General features: G+C 41.1%; 1 pseudogene; it reads left to right on the top strand.

Annotated features, from left to right (window-relative positions):
* The first annotated feature begins 5,176 nt into the window (after positions 1 to 5,176).
* Positions 5,177 to 7,016, top strand: LOC140526660 (adenosine 5'-monophosphoramidase HINT1 pseudogene; annotated as a pseudogene).
* Positions 7,017 to 12,943: the final 5,927 nt, after the last annotated feature.

Below are 12,943 nucleotides of genomic sequence, written 5' to 3' on the forward strand. Positions count from 1 at the left end.
CTCATTCTTTAAAGCTCAACTCAAAAGTCTTCCCCTTCCCTCCCCTCTTCTTCCTCCCCCCTCCTCCTGGCCAATAATAAGTTTCCCTACTTAGAATGGCAGCACTTTGCTTGGATCTCTTTTATAAACTTATGTATTGAAATTAGTTATGCATTTGTCACATCCTCCTACTAGACTGTGACTGCTAGACTGAACTACTAGCCTTGGGGTGGGGGGAGTCAGAATAGTTTTTTTTATCTAAACTATGACCCTCTCCCAGATCTTGAGCTCTGGGTTACCACAGAGTAGCCCTTTGTTGCATATTTATTGAATTGTACCAAAAGTTTAGTGCTGACTTAGGAGCTACATTTACCCCTTTTGTACGATTATGGAGGTTGGGAGGAAGGACTCATTCTCTTTTGCTGCTATTAACTTTCACACCTTTGTGCTATTAACATTCACATCTCCTTATAGATCCTGCCTTCATGCACCTTCACAGGCTCTTCTCTTTCATCCATCTATCCTATTGGGAGCTACTGCTCTCACTGAGAGGGCATAGTCCATTAATTACTTTAATCCTAGAGGGGCTCCTGCCTGCCTGAACTGTCACTCTGGCAGAGGGAGAGGCTTGAGTGGGTTTGCTGGTTTTACACCACTTCCTTCCTATCCTTACAACATACCTACTTGTACTTGCCCCTTTCCCTGTCCCCACCCCTACCCTCATCACCCTTCATGGTCACTGTCTTTGTCTTCACTGCCTACTTCTTTGCCATTCCCTATCCTGTTGTGAAATTTCTGGGCTCTGCACCATAACGCAACTTTACAAATATTGCTGCTCTCAATCTTCTATTTAATAGATTATTTGTAGCACATTCTGATCTAGAGTTGTCTTTGCTTGAACCACTCTTCTTTCTCTGTGAATTCAAGAAGCAAATTTGTATTTAAATCTATGTAGCAAATTTTGGTGCTGGGCCTCCTCTCCCAAACCAGACTCCACTGGCAGGTTGGGTCCCCAGAGGAAGGAGGGTTTGGGGTGTCAGGGAGACTCTGAGGGACTATAAGGTTCTTCTAATGCTATCAATTCTTTGAGCCATGGATTGATACTACACTGAATATACTATACATGCTATAAAGATTGTACTCTCATTGACCAGTCCCTTCATTATATATGTGTGTGTGTGTGTATGTGTGTGTGTGTAAGTATAAATTTAATAACCATTAGCAGAAGCAAATAAATATACAAAACAAAAGACAAAATATTATGCCAGATCATTAGACTTTAACAAGACAGAACCAAGTTCTGCCAGCTTGGATTGTAGCAAATCCATTTTAGTATCAAACAGCACATTATTAAGGAAGTGGATGGGGGTAGGGGTGGTCCCAAGGAGCCAAATGAGTGGTTGAACACTGTGAGGAGCACTAGTCTATTGGATTCCTATCTTCCATCCAGGGCTACTCTTCATTGCCTTTTATTTATTTGCACAGATCAATGTGGTTATGAAGCACTCCATGTTCCACATCTGTTGTTTGTTTTTAAAGTCATTCCATCTCCTCAGTAGGTTTTGAGAAGAGGGGAGAATCCTCTTCCTTACTAGTCAGTGGCATCCTGATCCTTTCCAATTCCAGAGCAGTGGCCATCTCTAGGCAAAACTAGGAATAGTCTAGAATAGATATTTTAACATATTTTTTGCATATCCTTTCTACACCTTTTTCAATACTTTGATATCTTTTCATTTCTCCTAAGTGGTAGTCCTGACAGAGAGGAAATCCAATTTTGAGATGGTGTGATTCTGAAGCTCCAGATGGAAGGAGTTGAATTTTAGGCACTATGGCTTTGGGCAGGGAAAGTGCTTAGGGCAGGGGTGGGGAACCTGCACCCTCAAGGCCAGAGATTCCCCAGTATGTTCTGTGAAGTTGAGATTCAGTCCAAGGGCTGCACTTGAGGACCTAGAGGGTCACATGTGACTTTGAGGCTGCAGGTTCCCCAACCCTGGCTAAGGGGCCTCTCCAGGACTCTTCACACCATACCAGGACATAGCATAGGTACACCCACACCATGTATCTAAAAATACTTCCATATTTTATTGGTGCCCTCAGTCATTCTCCCCACAGTAGACTAACTCTCACCTCCTCGGTGTGGGGTGCTCACTCTACCTCAGACCCCAGGCCTCTTCTCTATGGCTCCCACTGACTGAGAGCAAACCAGCAATGTTTGAAAGTTGCAGAGAAGCAGATTAGCTATTCAAACAAGACAAAAGCCTAAGAGATTCTAGAAGTCTCCGAGTAGAAGCTGTGGATGTTGTAAAGAAGGGTCTTGGTCAGGTGTTTGGTTGAACTTGCTGGCTTTTGAGGGTCTGTGACAGAGATTTTACAAAATTAGGTTCTTCTTAGTCTTGACTCTGCAACTAACTTGCTGTGTGACTCCTGGCACGTTAATGCACAGTTTATCCCTCTGGACCACAGTGTCCTTATCTCCTTCTGTTCAATTATTTTCAGGCATTTCTGATTCTTTGTGACCCCTTTTGGGGTCTTCTAGGCAGAGATACTGGAGCAGTTTGCCATTTCCTTTTCCAGCTCATTTTACAGATGAGGAAACTGAGACAAACAGGGATAAGTGACTTGCCCAGGTTTACACAGCTAGTAAGTGTCTGAGGCCACATTTGAACTCAGGAAAATGAATCTTCCTGACTCCAGGCCAGGTATTTTATCTATTGTACCCCTTAGTTGTCTTTATCCACAAAACTCATTTTTCTTTTTAAATAAATGATCTCCAATATCTCTTCTACCACTCATGGTCAATGTTCCATGATCTGAAGCAGGGGTGGGGAACCTGTGGCCTTGAGGTGGCCTCACCCACCCCTGATCTAAGGACTGGTCACCACTTTGGGTCCAAGTCACATGAGAAAGATGTGGGGATGCTTCATAGAAAGAGGGGAAATCTCAGGGAGGATGGGATAGTGATCTTCGATGAGATCACATAGGAGAGGGATTAGATATGTTCTGTTTAGTTCTCTACAGCAGAAGAGAGGCAAATTTAGACATAATTTACAGTAAGAAAAAAACAACTTTCCTAATGATTTTCAAATCATTTTTCCAAAGTGGATGAATGGCTGTTGGGGAGGAAGCATGATCTGGAGCAGAGGTAGGTATCAAAGTGTGGTCCATGAGACCCACAACATCACCAGAGTTGCCTGAACTAGATTAAAATGTAATTGGGTAATATTTAACCAAATAAGGAAAAAATACAATAAAACATAATGTTAGTATGTAGTTTTCTAAGTCCTTGTCCTTAGGTTTGAGTTCGTGACCCTGTTTCCATTTGAGTCTGATACCACCAGTGTAGTAAATAGGGGACTGGACTTGGGATCAGGAAGACCTGGTTTCAAATGGCTCCTCAGGTTCTTAGTAGCTGTGGGATCTTAGGGAAGTGAATCAGCCTCTCTTGTTTCGGTGTCTTCATCTGTAAAATCAGGGGGCAGCCTCTCAGGTCCCTTTCAGCTCTAACTCTGAGATCCTGTGATCCCCTGGATGTATCCCTCACAGGAGGTCTTCAAGCCAAAGCGTGCTGACCACTTGTCAAGAATGTAGCAAGAGGGATCCTTTTTCAGATATGGTTGGGATCTCAGAGCTGGAGCTGTTGAACTCCTTGAAATTCTGGGATTCAGTGTAGGGAGTGGGGGTAAAGGGAAAGGAGAGAGCAAGGTGCTCTGAAAAAATTTAAGGGACTCTTTCCTGACCTCAAACTACTTTGGAGGAGGAGTTTTGTGTAATTTGAACTACCCTCAGGGCCTTGGGGGTATGGGGTGGTAAAGGGGCAGAGAATCCTTTTTTTTAATATTAAGCGAGTCTTGGGGAGCAAAGTTGCCTAATGGATAGAGCACTGAGCCTAGAGTCAGGAGGATTTGAGTTCAAATCCAGGCTTAGACTCTAAGTAGCTATATGACCTTGAGCAAGATATTTAATCTTTATCTACCTCATTTCCTTACATGTAAAATGGAGGTAATAATAGCACCTATTGCCCAGGATTGTCATTAGAATAAAAATTAGATATTTGTATAGGATGTTATAAACCCTAAAGCACTATAAATGTCATTATTATTATCAGTATGGATGGGACTGGCTATGTCTAATCAAGGGGGAGAAGGGGTCAGAAATGGACAAAGGAGATATATGTGGATGGCTTTGTATGTGGATGAATGTGAGGAATGGAGAAGGAGGTGAATTTATCTAATAGGAGAGAGATGGACCCTCTGATTTTCACTGGAGGTTTATTTACAGGAAGACTGGAGAATTATTTGTTGAGAATATTAGAGAGATTTGTAGAAGCAATATCATGCAGTGGACAGAGTGCTGGACTTGGAGTCAGGAGACTTGAGTTTGAATCCTGCCTCAGACCCTTACAAAATGTGTAATCCTGAAGAAGTCACAGCTTCTCTGGTCCTCAGTTTCCTGAGCTTTAGACTGTTGGAGGTGGTGGTTGGACTCAAAGGCCCCTTTCAGCTTTGTATCATCAACATTGTGGTTTTAAAAAGCTAGACTAGATGTTCTGTGAGGTGGGTCTCTTACAACTGTGGGATTGTATGACTTTTATGAACATTTTGAAAGGGCTCTCAAGGTCAAAAAAGGTGTCAAATTTGTTTTGTTGGTTGCCAGAAGCCAAAACTAAAAGCACTTGGTGAAAGTTACAGAGGCTCACTATGACAATGAGCTTCGTAACACTTTTTAAATTTTTTGTGTGGGAAATATGATTTCCTTAGTAGAACGAACTCTCATTAAGCTTCCTTTACTGGTCTGGGGAATTTTAAGGACAACTGAAGCATTAAATCGCCCACCCAGGGTCCCACAGCCAGGATGCATCAGTGGTAGCAGAGGCCAACCCCTAAACCATTACACATCTAACAATTAAGACCTCTGAGAAGTAGAATGAGCTGCTCAGGAGACAGTGGGCTTGCCATCACTCGAAGTGTTCAAGCACAGACTGGATGACCACATGTCACAGAAGTTGTAGAGGGGGTTCCTGCTTCATACCACATCTGGATTAAATAACCTTTCAGTTCCCTTGCTGCTCAGAAAACGTGATCCTTGAAATCTTTGAAAAGGGCTGTGCATCTGAGAAAGGGAGGAGTGAGGGGAGCAATGCCATGGGCATGAATGAGCCTGGTGAGAGAGAAGCAAAGGCCCTGTGATGTCATAAGGGGACAAAGGGAAGGATGATGGTTGGACTGATCCCTCTGGTTTCTCAAGATTTCTGGAGGAGGGGAAGGAATTAGGTGGGTCACTAACACCTGGCCTGAGGCAAGAATTCTTCAGTGTAATAGGCACCTGTGGATCTCACAACCATTTGCAGCTTGTCTAGTGGACACTAGTGGTCCCTCGGACATGTTTGAAGTCCAGTGCAATATTGTTCATAACCAAGGAGCATGCTACTCCCTGCTCTGGGCAAGTCTTGATATATGTACCCTGATTCTTTGAGAACAAACCTTGGCCATTCTTAGAAGGATTGCTGTGGGAAGGGGGCAGGGCTGCTTGTGTCATGCCCCTGATTGATTACCTTGGAAGAGTGGAGGTTGTGTGTGCGTTTGTGTGTCTGTGTGTGTGTGTGTCTGTGTGTGTGTGTGCATACCTTGGGAAGGCAGGACTTGAAACTTAGCAGAGGATTTGTATGTAGTAGTTCTACTTTGTTCCAAGGGGCTTCTCAAGGAATGGACTGTATTTCCCAGAGGATAATGCTGCTCCCAGGTAAGAAGTTCTAGGGCACCTCAGTATGTGGTGGGAGATTTAGTGCCCCAACTGACCTGAGACAGGAACCTGACAAAAGAGTCAGGGAAGAAATTAACTACATCCTAACTTAGCCTGGTGGGTCAGCTCTACATCCTGTGCTGCCAGATCATATGGAAGAAGGGTAAGACTTCAGGGATGAGAAATGGGGCACTCGTTGAGGTTGGAGCTTGTCTCATGAAGGGGCTGCTTGGTTAGACTCCAGGCCCATAGTGTTGGTGTTTTGCTCCTTTAGCTTATCCCTTAGTGAGAGCATGGGGTGGGGGGGACAAGAGGAAGAAAGGGGATTTGGGAGCATATTTATACCTGGATATATTTGATTTGGAGTCTGGTATTTCCAAAAAGGGCCTGAAAAGATTATGGATACCACAAGGAATAATATTTGAAAGATCTTAAGGAAAGGAACTACATAATTGGAGAATCAATGTTGTCCAGGTCTTTAAAACAGAGAAGGAAAGCAGATCTTGAAAATTCTAGGTCAATCAGATTGATTTTGATTTGGGACAAAATTCTAGGACATCTTAATGTCGAGGTCATTGTAGTATATCTAGATAAGCAATCAGTCATCACAAAGAACCATTATGGCATCATCAAGAATGCATACGTTCTCTGTCACCCCTGTAGCTGCTGCTTGTTTCTTGTTTCTTCCGTTCTTCCCTCTCTCTCTTCTCAGTTCTCTGCTTTCTAGAGCTGGACGACAGAGACTCTTTCTACAATGTCAGATGAGATCAGCAAACCTTGCACCAGCCACCGGAGTGGAGACTCAATATTTGGGAAAATAATTCGCAAGGAAATCCCAGCCAACATAATTTTTGAGGATGACCAATGTCTTGCTTTCCATGACATTTGCCCCCAAGCCCCAATTCATTTCCTAGTGATACCGAAGAAACCCATTACCCAGATATCTGTAACAGAGGATGATGATGAAAGTCTTCTTGGACACTTGATAATTGTTGGCAAGAAATGTGCCAATTCTCTGCACCTGGAGAAGGGATATCGGATGGTGATCAATGAAGGTGAAGATGGGGGACAAACGGTTTTTCATATCCATCTCCATGTACTTGGAGGCCGTCAGATGAAATGGCCTCCTGGATAAATTGGTGATATAAGGAAGAATTTCCTCTATCTAGGCAGTAAACAGGTTCACAACCTACAACATACTAAATTCAGTGTACTTAACTGTTTTCTGTGAAACAGGAAATTGAGAAATCTCTTTATGATGTACACAATAAAGACACAGTTGACTTTTTAAAAAATCATGTTAGACTAATCTTGCTTCCTTTTTGATAGGGTTTCTGACCTAGTAGGCTGGGAGAATGTTATAGACATAGTTTAACTAGAATTTTTTACACAGTGTTTGATAAATCATCTCATGTGGCCTAGACATGGATACAATTAGATGGATTTCGGACTGGTTATTTGGTAGTTCTCAAAAAAGTAGACAATAATAATTTGATGTCAATTTGGAAGGAGACCTCCAAACGAGGTCATAAGATTCTGTTTGTGTCCCTGCACTATTTAACATTTTTATCAATAAATGACTTGAGTAAAGGTATAGATGATTGACTGATCAAATTCACAAATGACTCAAAAGCTAGGAGAAATAGCTAACATGTATGACAGAGTCAAGAACAAAGGAAAAAAAGAATTTGATAGAATGGAACACTGGGAAGAAATTAATAAAACAGAATTTGATAGGGATTAATATCATGTCTTATACTTGGGTTAAAAAACTAAACCTCACAAACTGTGAGATGAGAGTGCTTAGCGAATGTGTGCTGATTGACTGACCAATAGCTATCTTCAAGTGTCTATGAGGCTGTCATGTAGAAGAGGATTAGCTCCAGATGACTCCCATCAGGAACAATAGTTGAAAATTGCAAAGAGGAAATTTTAGACTTACGGTCAGCTAGCCAGTTAACAAACATTTATTATGTGCTTATTATGTACTAGACATTGTGCTAAGGGCTGGGGATACAAAGAAAGACAAAAACATAGTCCCTGACCTCAGGATGCTCACATTCTAATAAAGAAGACAACATGCAAACTACTTTATGTAAGCAACATCAGGAAAAACTTCCTAACAGAGCAGTCCAGATGTGAAATGGGTTGCCACAGAAGTATAGAAGAAAAAAGAAAAAACTGCTTTTTGCATTTTAGCCAAATCTGTCAGAGACATATAATTTGATAAATGTGTAAGCATCTTCTTGGGGAGAAGTTCTGACCAGCAAAATTCCTTCTGCTAAAACAGAAAAGACTCCCACACTCCTTCCCCCAACTCACATTTCACAGGAATTAGAGGTAGGGGAGAAAAAATTCTACAGCCATGATAAAAACAAAGATCTCAATTAATCTGGACTTTTTAGAATTACTAAACAAAGAGATCAATGTTCAGGGAAGCACTCTGGGAGAAGATGTTTTCTCAAAACTAATGACCTTAATGATTCTTTTTTAATGATCCATGGTAAATAAAAGAAATATTTGGTTAAATATCTCTCCCTTTGGTTAAAAAAAAAAGATATTCCCACTTTCAGCTTGACCACCCTAAACTACTACTTATGATCTAGTTGTGGGTTCCGGCTTCTTTGGGGAGTTAAATATGCACCCTACTTTAATGCAATATTTTATTTAAAGGATATTCATTTGGTCCTTATTCAAGGGAGACAAGGACTTGGGACTAGGATAGTAACAATATATTCTTAATCTTCCTAACATAACTGAGGTCTCAATGTTGAAGGCTTCTGTTGTAGGTGGACCATAGTGAGTTCCCACTCATTCAAAGTCTTAAAAGAAATACTCTATGACCACTTGTCAAGTATGGGGCAGGTAAGTGGCCCAGTGGATAGGGTGCTGAGCCTGGAGTCATGAAGACCTGAGTTCAAATCCAGCCCCAGAGAAAGACTAGCTGTGTAACCCTGGGGAAGTAATTTACTAAACATCTATTTGTCTAAGTTTCCTCTCAGGGTAAATATTTTCTCTCTCCCCCAATTACATGTAAAAACAATTTTTAACATTAATTTTGAAAAATTTTTGAGTTCCAAATTCTCTTCCTCCTTCTCTTGTTCCTCCCCCCTCCACTGAGAGGGTAAGCAAGTTGATATACTTTATACATATACTCATGCAAAACTTATATTTCCACATTCGTCATGTTGTGAAAAAAAAAACAGACAAAAAAGAAAAAAAAAGAAAGTAAAGAAAAAGTATTCTTCGACCCACTTTTAGATTCCAGCAGGTCTTTCTCTAATGATGGATAGCATTTTTCATCATAAGTCCTTCAAAATTATCTTGAATCATTGTATCACTGAGAATACCTAAGCCATTCACAGTTGATCATCTTACAGTATTGTTGTTACTGCATACAGTGTTCTTCTGGTTCTACTCATTTAATTTTGCATTAACTTCATTTCTCTAATAATGATTTAGAGCATTGTTCACATAAATATTGATAGCTTTGATTACTTTGTCTGAAAATTGCCTGTTCATATTCTTTGATCATTTATCAATCTTATTTCTATAAATTTGACTCACTTCTCTATATATTTGAGAAATGAGGTAGGTCTTTATCAGAGAAACTTGATGTAAATTTTTTTCACAATTATGATTGCTAACTGTGTATTTCCCTTCAGTTTTATGCTGATAGTAACAATCCAAAGCACTTTTATGATTCCCTGAAAGCTATTTATGAACCAAAAACCTATGGTGTATCACAACTACTCAGTGCTGATGGAGACACATTGATTAGTGATAAGGACATGATCCTAGAGAGATGGGCTGAACATTTCCATAGTATTCTCAACAGACCATCATCAATCAATGCTGAGACCATTGACCATTTACCTCAAGTTGAAGTCAGTTCCTCCTTAGCTGAGCTTCCAACTGAAGAAGAGGTTTTGAGGGCCATTAGGCTCCTTTCACGTGGCAAAGCACCTGGTGCTGATTTCATTGCAGTTTAAATTTACAAGGTAGGGGGACCATTGCTCATACAAAAGCTGACTGAAATTTTCCAGGTTATATGGCAAGAGGAGGTTATCCCCCAGGAGTTCAAGGATGCCTCCATTGCCCATCTCTATAAAGGTAAAGGAAATAGATTGTCCTGTGACAATCACAGGGGGATCTCTCTCTTAGTCATTACTGGCAAAGTTCTTGCTAGAGTCCTTCTTAATAGGCTGATCCTTCTCCTGGAAGATGGTCATATACCTGAGAGTCAGTGTGGCTTCAGAAAGGGCTGAGGAACAGTCAGTATGGTGTTTGCTGCCTGACAATTCCAGGAGAAATGCCAGGAGCAGAACAGAGGTCTATACACAATGTTTGTAGATCTGACCAAGGTCTTTGACACTGTTAGTTGTGAGGGCTTATGGAAAATTATGTTACAATTTGGTTGCCCAGAGAAGTTCATCAGTATTGTACATCAATTTCATGACAGCATGTTTGCCTGAGTTCTGGGTAGTGAGCATTTAGGACAATGCTCTTGTGCCTTCCCAGCCAACAATGGAGTGAAACAGGGCTGTGTGCTTGCTCCCATGCTTTTTATCATGATCTTTTCAGCCATATTGTCAAATGCTTTCAATGAGGATGAACATGGCATCAAGGCCAACTATCGTACTGATGGTAAATTCTTCAATTTGAAAAGGCTGCAATCCAACACCAAAGTGGAGGGAGTGTTGGTGCATGATTTTCTGTTTGCAGATGATTGTGCACTCAATGCAGCCTCTGAAGCTGAGAGGCAGCAAAGTATGGATCAGTTCTCTGTTGCTTGTGCTAATTTTGGCCTAATAATTAACACCAAAAAACCACAAGTGCTCCATTAGCCACTACCACACCATCCATACATGGAACCATCAGTTACAACAAATGGAGAAGTTTTGAATGCTGTGGATAAGTTCCCTTGGTAGTGTACTTTCCAGGGATGTACACGTTGACAACGAGGTTGATGCGCACATTGCTAGAGCTAGCTCAGTGTTTGGGAAGTTCTGAAGAAAAGTCTGGGAGAGAAGAGGTATTAGACTGACTACCAAACTGAAGGTCTACAGAGCCATTGTGCTGACCTCATTGTTGTATGCTTGTGAAACATGGACAGTCTACCAGCTCCATGCCAGGAAACTGAATCGCTTCCATTGAACTGTCTTAGGAAGATTCTGAAGATCACCTGGCAGGAAAAGATACCAGACACTGAAGTCCTTGCTTGAGCTGAACTGCCAAACATTCAAACTATGCTTCAGAGAGCACAACTCTGATGGGCTGGCCACATTGTTCGAATGCAAAATGTACATTTGCCGAAAAAACTATTTAATGAAGAACTCACATGGGGCAGGCAATCACATGGCAGTCAGAAGAAGCAATACAAGGACACTCTCATGGTCTCTCTCAAGAACTTTGGATTTGACTGTGCAACATGGGAGACACTAGTACAGGACCACTCACTCAGCATGGTGTGCCCACATCAGAAAGGGTACTGAGCAAAGTAGAATTGAAACAGTACAAAGTAAACATAGGATGTGCAGATTTTGAGTATCCACCCCAAATGTTCACGCGGACTCTGTGTACCCAATCTGTGGTAGAGCATTCTGAGCTCATATTGGTCTGATCAGCCACAGTTGGACACACTGAAACTTGAGTTTATCATGGTGATGTCATTTTGGTCCTCTGTGAGAACAAAGGACAACAACCAACCAATCATTTCCCTTCATCCTATTTTACTCGTCTATCCTACTTTCTTTCTCCTTTCACCCTTTGCATTCTCAAAAGTGTTTTGTTTCTGACTTTTATGTCTCTCAATTTGATCTCCTTTCTATCAGTGCCACCCCAACCCCTTCTTTTATCCCTTTCCTCTCCTTCTTTCCTGTATGGCAAGATAGTTTTCTACACCCAACTGAGCATGCATGTTATTCTGTCTTTGAGTCAATTCTGATAAGAATAAGGTTCCATCACTTTCCCCCTTCATCTTCTCCAATATAAAAGCTCTTACACTCCTCTTTTATGCCAGATAATATACCCCATCCTACTCTCCCTTTCCCCTTCTCCCAATGTATTCATCTTTCTTACCTCTTAATTTTTTTAGATAATGATCCCATCATATTCAACTCACCGCTGTGCCCTCTATCTATGTATACTCCTTCTAACTGCCCTAATAATGAGAAAGTCTTTTAAGCAATTACAAATATCATTTTCCCATGTAGGAATGTAAACAGTTTAAACTTTATTGACTTCCTCATGGTTTCTCTTTCCTTTTCACTTTTTTATGCTTCTCTAGTTTTATATTTGAAAGTCAAATTGTCTATTCAGGTCTGGTCTTTTCAGCAACAATATTTGAAATGTCCTCAATTTCATTGAATATTCATTTTTTCCTCTGAAGGATTATACTCAGTTTTGCTGAGTAGGTGATTTTTGGTTGTAATCCTGCTCTTTCCAACACTCTCATTTATGTTTGTAGTACCACTTCCAGTTTTTCAAGTGAGAGATCCCTCTTTGACAACCACTCCCATTCTCTTAGTCTCAGTTTCTTTCTTTGTCAAATGAGAGGGTTAGATTATATAATCTCCAAGGTACCCTCCAGCTCTGATATTCTACAATTCTGAGTTTTTAGTTTGGGATGACTTTGTCTCCCATTTGGAGCTGGTCCAGCTTCAAGGTCCTTCCATGTGATTTCTGGGGTCTATTCCTTCAATAAGTACCAATAAATTATTCTGGGCAGCATTATCAAAGAGAAAAAAGAACTAGGACTTTTTGTGCTTGTCAAAGCCTTGTCTTCCTGAGGAAAGAAACTTCTTCATGGGGAATATTTGAATGCTAATGTAACTCTAGTCCTGAAGCCCATTGCTATGGGATTCTCTGTTCACTGGAGAAGATAGGTGTCTTGACTTATGTTGTGTGTGTTTGGGAGATGGGGGTGGAGTCAAGGGGATAGGTGGGAGTGCAGGTGGGAGGGGTGAAATTGTCCAAAGCAGAAGAGTTCTAATCTCCCCCAGTCTCTTTAAGTCTTCTTTGATTGACTTCTCCTTCAGCAAATTGAAATGGGGTTGGCATTATCTCTGTCAAAGTTGGAAGCCAGAAGTACCCAAAGCCCAAGTAGCACCTGGTTTTATTAGAGTTTAATGCCACTGGAGTAGATTCCACCTTGGTGGAATGCAGAATGGATTTTGGCAAAACAGATTTCAAAGATTTCAGAGGAAAGGTAGAGAGGATTCCA

This window comes from Notamacropus eugenii, chromosome 1 (assembly GCF_028372415.1).
Source record: "Notamacropus eugenii isolate mMacEug1 chromosome 1, mMacEug1.pri_v2, whole genome shotgun sequence".
NCBI lineage: Eukaryota > Metazoa > Chordata > Mammalia > Diprotodontia > Macropodidae > Notamacropus > Notamacropus eugenii.